The following is a 9,310-nucleotide window of genomic DNA, read 5'->3' as shown; positions in this document are numbered from 1 at the left end:
CCTTTCTTGATCTGTGTTAGTTGCTGCTTAAAACAGAATACAGCCAATTCTTACTAGCAGCAGGAACAGGAGTAGCAAAGTAAATGAATTTTACATGCTACAACATATAAATATATACACACAAAGGTCAACACACCTGATTACTGCACAGTATTCATTATACTAAGCAAAATGTTTGGGAATTGGGAAGTAGTCTCTTAGAACACTGGAGAAGACTAATAATCTACACACCTAAATCTTAAACAAGAACAAAATAATTCACACTAATCAACTTCTATGTCCTTTACCCAAGTCTTAGAATTGTTCTAAAATAGCATATTGTTTTAAGGAAAATTAGAAGACAAATGCTGCACAACACTTATAGTATATTACCTGTTATTTTTACATCATGTTAAGTTTAAGATGCAGCACAGATTAGTGAACAGCCCTACAAGTCAAGATGATCTGGGTTCAAGCCCTACCTCTGATATACTGGCTACATAACTCTGGACAAGTCATTTAACTTCTCAGTGCCCCAAACCATTTCTAAGACTGAATTGTGGGGCTATGTGCCAACCTGCAGGAATATGTAGGTACATTTCTCACTCAAAGCTCTCTATCCATGTCAATGAAATTAAGGTTACAGATGGTAACTAGTAACCCATATATCAAAGATAACTTTCAAATTCAAATTTTGTACTTTACTTTATCCTGAGGATGATGAGTTTTTAATTTTTTCATAAAAGTGATAGTATGAAGAGTATTTTACCATGTTTCCCTCCCAGTAACACAATTTTAAAGCTGGCTACTTTGCTCTCTGGTTAAATATCCTTGCTAACTCTTGGAGCCACTGGCACAGAGTATGCATTTTTCTTCCATCTACTAATCAGGTGCCACTGCCAACAGCCAATATTATTTTGGCAAGTGCTGTCTCTTCTGTGACATTACAAGTCTTTCCTCCTCAGTTTTCAGGTTTCCTCTCCCTCAAGCAAAAAAGGGGCCCCCCAAAGTCTTTTTCTTTCAACAAATAAAGAGTCTTGAAGGTAAACATTTTAAATACTATGTAAAAACTTTTTTCTCTTCAACTAATGCATGCACAATCAACACTTGCAGTGAGGAAACCAGTTTATTCTATTCAAAAACCTTATTGGATGTGGTTATGTTTTATTTTGTATAGGGATTCTGTTCCTCTAATTGTGGCAATTTGTAACTGATAACAGTATACTAAGTCATTGCTGGGAAGTCTCTTAAGAGAGATCAGCAACCTAAAACTGATATTAAACTCAACTCCTGTATGTAAAATTAACATTCTAGACTGTAAAAACTCTAATCTACTAAATACTCTGTCAGAACCCCAGAGGTCTGAAGAAAAAAATGCTTTCTACTTCATGACAAAGTGATCATGGACTAATATTTAAAAATGCATTTTTAGATGTGTTCAACAGAGAAATTTATTATGTGTGATTAGGATTATGCTATATAGGAGTTCTGTATTTTCTTCTTTCTCTTTTTTGCACCCATGGGTGAGGGAGGGAGAAGGAAGAGGAGTAACAAGAATGTTTGATAATGCAAAAAATAAAGCTTTTTTTTTTTAAGGGAAAGAAAAGGGCCTTCTACTCTGAGTAAAAAAAAAAATCTCTCTTTAAAATAGACAAAACACAGTAAGGGCTCTCCCCCCTTCCAATACATGACTCCTTCTATGGTAGAAAAAAAAAAAGAAGGATCTTACAATAAAGTTGAAAAGGCCTAATTGACTAGGCAGAGAAGAAAAAAGGCAAAAATCACTTGCGGTGAAGCCTATAGCCAAATTTGTATTCTTTTAATCTATATATCAGTCAATATGATGCCAAAACAACCAGATTTGGGGGGGAGGGAGTCAATCATTTGTCATATACAGACAACTCCAGCTTCTGACTGGAATGATATTCGAGCATCTTGTTTGATACTTAACCTCATACTGCATTAAAATACAGGACCCATTATTACTGTGCTACCATCAACCATCTCAAATATCTCTTCTTGAAAATGAAGAGAGGAGCTCAAAAGCTTCCCAGCTCTCCTCAAAGCTTAGCTTCCCCTGTTGCTACAAGGGAAGATGCATGGAGTACACTCTAGCAGATGCCACTTGTCAGCAGTCTAAAAACATGGACTGAGATCATTCCACTAGGTATTCTCTTCCTCACTGCAGGAGCCAAAAATGCAGTGTCTATGATCTCTTGCAGAGAATGGGGAAAAGAACATGAAGCCCATTCACTAACGACTGCGCTCTATCCCATCAATCTGAATCTTCCATAAAAACAAGAGGGGAAAGACAGAAGAAGGGTCGAACAGGGGAAAATGTCATTTTTTTAACTATCCCAATCTTCATTCAACAAATTCAACAAATATTTAAGTACTTAATTTTCCTAGAGAAATATGCTAGTGATGGTGATGACACAAAGTTTAGGAAAGGAAATACTACACTCAAAGAGCTTGCAGTCAAGTAAGGAAACAAGACAAGCAAGTTAATGCAGTTTTTTTTGTTTAATTTTTAATAGTCCATTTCAATACAATCAAGTAAAAAAGTGAAAAACAAGTAATTCTGTTCACTTGTTTTTAGTCATGTCTGACTCTGCATGAGCCCATTTAGGGAACTCTTAAGGAAATTCAAATTCAGGAAGAAATCTTCCTGACTCAAGTTACAGCACTTTGTGCTCTGCGCCACCTAACTGCCCCCAACATAAATAACAGAAATGCACAACATGTGCATAATAAGGCAGGAACTGTAACTGTGATTTTCCCTGTATACAGAACTTCCTCTAAGGCAGGTTTGCACCTGCTCTGTAATTTATAGTCTTAAGAGAGCTGACCAGAGCACTCAGAGGGAAGTGACTTGCCCTATATTTTGCATTACAATAGCTTTAGGTCTTTCTCTTTCCTTTTCCTTCCCTCCTCAAATCTAATCTTTAAGCAATTATCAAAGAGCCCAATATATATGATATAGGACTTGAACCTAGATCTTCCAGGTTCTGAAGCTTGTTCTCTTATCCACTACCACCATGCTGCCTCTCTCGCCATGTGAATCACAAGGTATAAAGAGTTATGTGAAGTCTGAAGGGAAAGGTTATCAAAAGGAGATGGCACTAGAGTTAAGCATTATAGGATAAGCAAGAATTCAATAGGTTAAGAAAGGGCATTCTAATGCAGAGGCAGAAGACAAGGGACATTTAAAGGACACAAAGAGATCCACTCTGAAGTACAGAGAGCATGGAGATGAAATTTATGAGGTTGCACTAGAATGTAAGATGCAGAATATAGAGGGGCTCTGTTGATGGGCAAGATTTTGAACTTTCCTACCAGCACTGGGAAGCCACAAGACTTGTGAACAGGTAAGCAATATGAGCTGATCAAGATCTCCAAAAATTATTTTGATAATTTTGATAATAAAGAATAGATTGAAGGAAGAAAGAAAAAAACAAAACAAAAAGACCTAAAGCCATTGAAATCCAAAACATATGGTAACAAGGGCAGGCCATCAAGTAGTAAGTTACATCAGGGATAAAGAGAGGAAGAAGAGATACTAAAAACACAGAATCTAAAAGAACCAGTTAAGATAGAAAAACTGTCTGAAGAATTCTCTCATGATAGTTTTTAATCAGCTTTGGCAATGGAATCAACAAGGTCTGATAATTGATTCAATATGAGAAGTGAGAGAAAAAGGAATATTTCAAACATGGCAGAAAACTGGATGAATGACAGCACTATTAAAAAAACAGTGAAGTCAGAAAGAGGAGCAAATTTAGGGGCAAGTTTGATTTGGGGTATGAAGTTGAGATTGTGAGCAATATTAAGGTAAAACCCCTATTAAAGAAGGCAGCACCAGACATGGGTACAAAGTTAAGAAGAGATGTCAGGGCTGGAAATTTAGAGTTGGAAATCATCTGAAGATAGATAGTAAACCTAATTATGAAAGCAAACTACGATAAGACAGAACAGACTAAAGGACAGAATTTAGGAAACATCCACCATAAAGGGCTGAGAAGAGGAAAAGGTCTTAATAAAGAAGATTTAAAAGGAATGGTTATAAAAGTAGAAGAATGTGGTGTCTTTGAACCATGGAAAAAGGGAATACTCCTGTATTTCTTTGTAGAATATGTCTCATAGAGAGATAAAATAGAAATGAACTCCTTGGGTTAAACCCTTGGTCTGCCTTTCTTCCTCTCATGTAAAAATCTCAGCATGAAAATATTAGTAAAATGAGTATGTCCTGTACCTTGTTCAGTCACTTTTTAGTTGTGTCCAACTTTTTGTGACCTTATTTGGGGTTTTCTTGGCAAAGATACCAGAATAGCTATTTCTTTCTCCAGTTCATTTTATAGATGAGGAAACTGAGGCAAACAGGGTTGAATGTCTTGTTCTGAGTCACACAACTACTAAGTGTCTGAGGCTGGATTTGAACTCAGGTTTTCCTGACTCTAAACCCACACTCTATCCATTATACCACCTAGCACATCTTGTGCCTCGAGCATTCAGTGTATTACACAGTTACCATATGTAAGAAACTGAGCTCCAACCTTAGGATACAACGATTAAAAAAAAAAAAAAAAAAAAAAAAAAAAAGGTTTTGCCTTGAAAGAAATTAAATTTGACCAAAATATGCACAAACAAATAAATAAATGATAAAAACAAGCAATTTAGAGAGCGAAGTGGGGAAGGAGAACACGAACAGCCTGGAGAATTAAGAGAAGCTTTCCACAGACTGAACTGGCCTTGAAAGGTCCTGGAGGTTCCAAGAGCTAAAGGAAAGGGTTAAATAATGCATTCCAGGCATAGGGGAAAGCCTATGCAGACACAAGAGGATAGGAAGTGGAATGTTGTTTAAGAGGTAGAGCAAGTAGGTCATTTTGGCTGGAACATAGAGTACGTGAGGAGGAGTCATGTATAATAAGCCCAGAAAGATAAGATGAAGCCAGATTGCAAAGGGCTCTAAATGCTAAGCAGGACACTGCCCTGGTCCTTAATACACTACCTTGCACACAGTGGCCACTTTAACAAATGTTCACTGAATGGAATTACAGCCTACTTTAAGTACATGGAAGCCCCCCACCCAAAGGAAGTGGTAGAAGTAACTAATCAGAGTACAAGCATGATTATGGTAGTGGTTCAACTGTGTAAAAAGCTGAAGAGACAAGAAATAAATAAAAGGGAAGGGGAAACAGAATATAAAGAAATAATAAGAGCTATCACTTGTATAATGGCTTTAAGATTTACAAAGCACTTAGCAAACATCTTTTTCTTTTTTTTTTTTTAAACCCTTAACTTCTGTGTATTGGCTCGTTGGTGGAAGAGTGGTAAGGGTAGGCAATGGGGGTCAAGTGACTTGCCCAGGGTCACACAGCTGGGAAGTGTCTAAGGCCAGATTTGAACCTAGGACCTCCCATCTCTAGGCCTGACTCTCAATCCACTGAGCTACCCAGTAAAACCCCTTAGCGAACATCTTATTTTATCTTCACAACAACCCTGGGAGTAGGTGCTGTTATCCCCATTTTACAGATGAGGAAACTGAAGCAGAGAGCAAATGATTCATTTGGCCAGGGTCACACAGCTAGTAAGTGCCTGAAACTGAATGTGAACTCATGTCTTCTTAAATCCAAGCATAATACTCTGTTCACTAAACCACACTCCTACTTCCAGAAAAGACAATGGCCAGGTGGAATAGTTAGAGCCAAGTCTACCATCTTAACCTGATTAAACAAAACTAAAGATCGTCTATTAGTCAAAGTTCTACTTAACAACTGGGCTCTGAGTTTTTTACTTCTCTGACCCAGGAAACTCTCCTTATTATACCCAGCATCAATGGGAAAGAAGAAATTAAGAAAATTTTAAATTTAGACCTTTAAAACAGGCTTGTTAAATAAAGAAGTGTGTGTCTGCCTGTCTGAAGTCAAACTCAAAACATCTTTCAACAAACAGATATTGCTACAAAGTAAAAACTTCCTTTCAAATCAGGCAAGACAGATGCCCGCTTTGATAGTGTGCTCACCCTGCGTGATAAGGACTCTGAGTCGCACACATTAGAATAGAGAACAGTTGTAAGGAGATCCTAGATTTTGTTCTTGGGGCCCAATCTCATACATCCCAGTAAAGTCAGTAAAACCTACAAGATTCAAAAGTAAGTTTTGACTCCAAAATAGTAGCTAATTGAAGCATTTGGTCATCTGTGAACTGTCCAGTGCTTATTTTAAGAAAAAAATGTCTTGAAAAATACAGTCTTCCTATTTTTTAATTATTTATATTATCTTTAAATTACTTCCTTCCACCTCTTTCATAACACGACAAGACTCTTCTGTTTATAATGCAGTAATGGTGTATTTGGCCTTTTTACTGTTGTTGCCATGATGATTATATGCAAAGGATTAGCTACCAGAGGCACCAGTTCTTCATAAATCTCAACTTCCTGCCCTTCTGTGTGTTACTATAAGAAGGATAAAATTATTTGAGACTGAGGCCTAACCTACTTCCTCTCTAAAGCAGGGAGGTAGGGGAAGTGGGTAGGGAAAGATTTAGAAAAGTAAGAAAAACTAATCCCCCAAAATTAAAAAAAAAATCTGAATTGGAGTCAAACTATTATCTATAATGTAAAAAGACATGTTATGTTTAATATACTGTACTCTGTGTTTGTTTGACTAACTCTACAAAGTGAAAAGTAAAAAAAATTAAAATATAGCAAAAAACAAATATACTAATTATGATCTGTATCCCAAACAGATATTTATGGAAACTAAAGAACAATGTGAAAGTAACTTCTTTGAAGGAATATGTGTATTTATGTTAAGAACATACATTTTAAAGTCCTACACTGTAAGACTAAAAATAAAGCTGCTCCTTTTCACTTCGTCTTAACATTTTCATAAATATACAAATAATATAGGAGATTGAAAAGAACCACTACCTTACAAGAGTAATTCGGATTTGAGTATGGTTTTGTTTTTATTTTTTTTTTACCCCATAGAAAAGTCATGTCTTCATACTTAACTCAGCCAACCATTTTCAGGTCAATAGCTGAGCAGGAAAATGATGCTAAATGGTTACGACAACCAAAATAACAAGATCACAAACAGGGGGGTCTGAGCATGCAGATCATCTTAATGCCCAAATTATATTGATCACTGGGGGTTTCAATTCACTTCTCAGAGCTCAATCATCTTAACAGATTGGGGTGGGGAGGTGACACTTAATCAAACAGATTTGTTACACTAGTCATAGTATCCTGATATAATTTATTCTTGTAACTACTGATTTATTCCAATGATTACATACAGCATAAAGCTGGTCTCTCTAGCTGTTAAGATGCTTCAGCTAAGCAGACATTCAGTTCCTTGCTATGTACCCAGACTTCAAGGGAAGACAGGCAATGGGATGCTTAACAGAACTGTGTGTAAATTTACCTCTTTAGTTTTGGATTATTCTCAGTCCATTACTGTTCTGTAAGATACTCTAGTAACATAAATTGATTTTCTAAGATCCACTTCTATTCTAAAGAGTCTAGGATTCTAAGTATTGGTACTATTTTTTCACAATGTCGATTATAGCTAGAAACCACTTCAAAGGGGTCTAATGAATTTCTTCATTTGTAACAGTGAGTGACTCTCCAGGATATTGAGTTTTGACACTTAAATGTCGTGTCTTGCTGCTTCTAGGAACTTAGGAAACTTCTCTTTAGTCATCCAAATAAATTTTTAGCCATATTCCCAGAAATGCTGTCTTTCAGTTCAGTTATGATTTTTTTCCTACCAAATATTTCCTCTTCTCTTTTCACTTTTCCCCATCTTTCTGTCTTACTGGTTTTTACAGACATGGGCCACTACTCTGTCTTTATCTTCCTTTTTTTAATTTCAAAAATTAACTCCACTGTCTCATCAGGTTTCCTCTAAAAAATAGCAAATGAAATCCTCGCCACAGAATTGCATTGTTACTCAAATTTATACCTTCAGAATGGTTTCTTCTAGTCACAGTTAATGTTCAACAACAAGCCAGTATTGGTTATGTCTGGTGAGTGGTCTAATGTTCACTGTAAAGCAGAGCACCTGTCACCTGTACCTCGTTTTATGCTTCATACTCTGGCTTCTATGGTTATCTCTTAATGTACATGCCCCTTTTCCCCCCCTCCTCTTGAAGGTAGGGGACTACAGAGCCACCATATTCCAACTACCCACCTGCTCAAACACCAGCAAACATTGACTTAAGTTATAAAAGCAGTGTGTCTTTCCTGACCCATACTGTAAATTAAAATGGTATTTCCTGACCCATCTTGTAAATTAAAATGGTCATGCTTCGAGGGAATGTTTTTCTCTAGTTTTTAGTTTACCCTCAGCACCACTCCTTACTCCCTTAGCCTAATTTCATGCACTGACTTCATGCTAAACGTTCACTAGAATAAATGTAATCCAGTTTCCTAATCTGTTACTATCTATTTTGGCCCTGTTTGCAATAACAGCAAAATAATCTCAATACAGTAAAAAGCCATTCTGAAAACATCACCTGAAGGTAAGAAAGCTCTTTATAAAACACATCTTTCTCCTCCATTCAACTCACCAAGTCTTACATTTCATTCTTATTCATTACATATTATATCTGTGAAACAAGAATCATGTTTCTCTCAACGCTAAAATATAAATAATTCTTTACCCATAACACAACAATCCAGATTCTTTTCAATGCTGGAATCCCTTCCTAGGAAGGAAGATGTTGGCAAAATCAGAACCATACACTATCCAAACCATCATCTTGTGTCTATGGCATTGGTCACAAAGTACAAGGGATAAGACCGTGAGTGGATCAGTCCAAATCTGTAACCCTTTCTGGAAAAATTCAATGGGCATACTCCACTGGATGAGCATAATAATATTCTTGATATGGAGCAAAACATGACAGTAGGTAAAACACCAAAATGCACCCCACAGGACCTTGAAAAAGTTAATGTCCCTGGTTCTGTGCAAAGAGCTGATTTTGCAATCAGGTTTTGAATCTGGGTTGGCCACTAACTCAAAGTCACTTCAGCTCTGTAGGGCTGTTTCCTCAATCATAAAAGGAAAAGGTTGAACTAGATCAGTGATGTCAAATTCAAACAGAATTTGACTTAGGAAGTCATAAATTAACATTATCTTCATTGAATTATAGTATTTATTTTGGTTAACATTTCTCAATTATATTTTGGTACATATCACACTCAAAAATTTTGTGGGCTACTAAATTTGACGCCACTAGATTGGTTGCCCTCTAAGATACCTTTCCCGGCTCTAACAATCTTTGATGTGTGGTTTTTCTTAAGTCTCCAAATAAAGGTTTAGAC

The sequence above is a fragment of the Gracilinanus agilis genome, chromosome 4 (assembly GCF_016433145.1).
Source record: "Gracilinanus agilis isolate LMUSP501 chromosome 4, AgileGrace, whole genome shotgun sequence".
NCBI classification, from domain to species: Eukaryota; Metazoa; Chordata; class Mammalia; order Didelphimorphia; family Didelphidae; genus Gracilinanus; species Gracilinanus agilis.
This window is presented reverse-complemented; position numbering follows the sequence as displayed.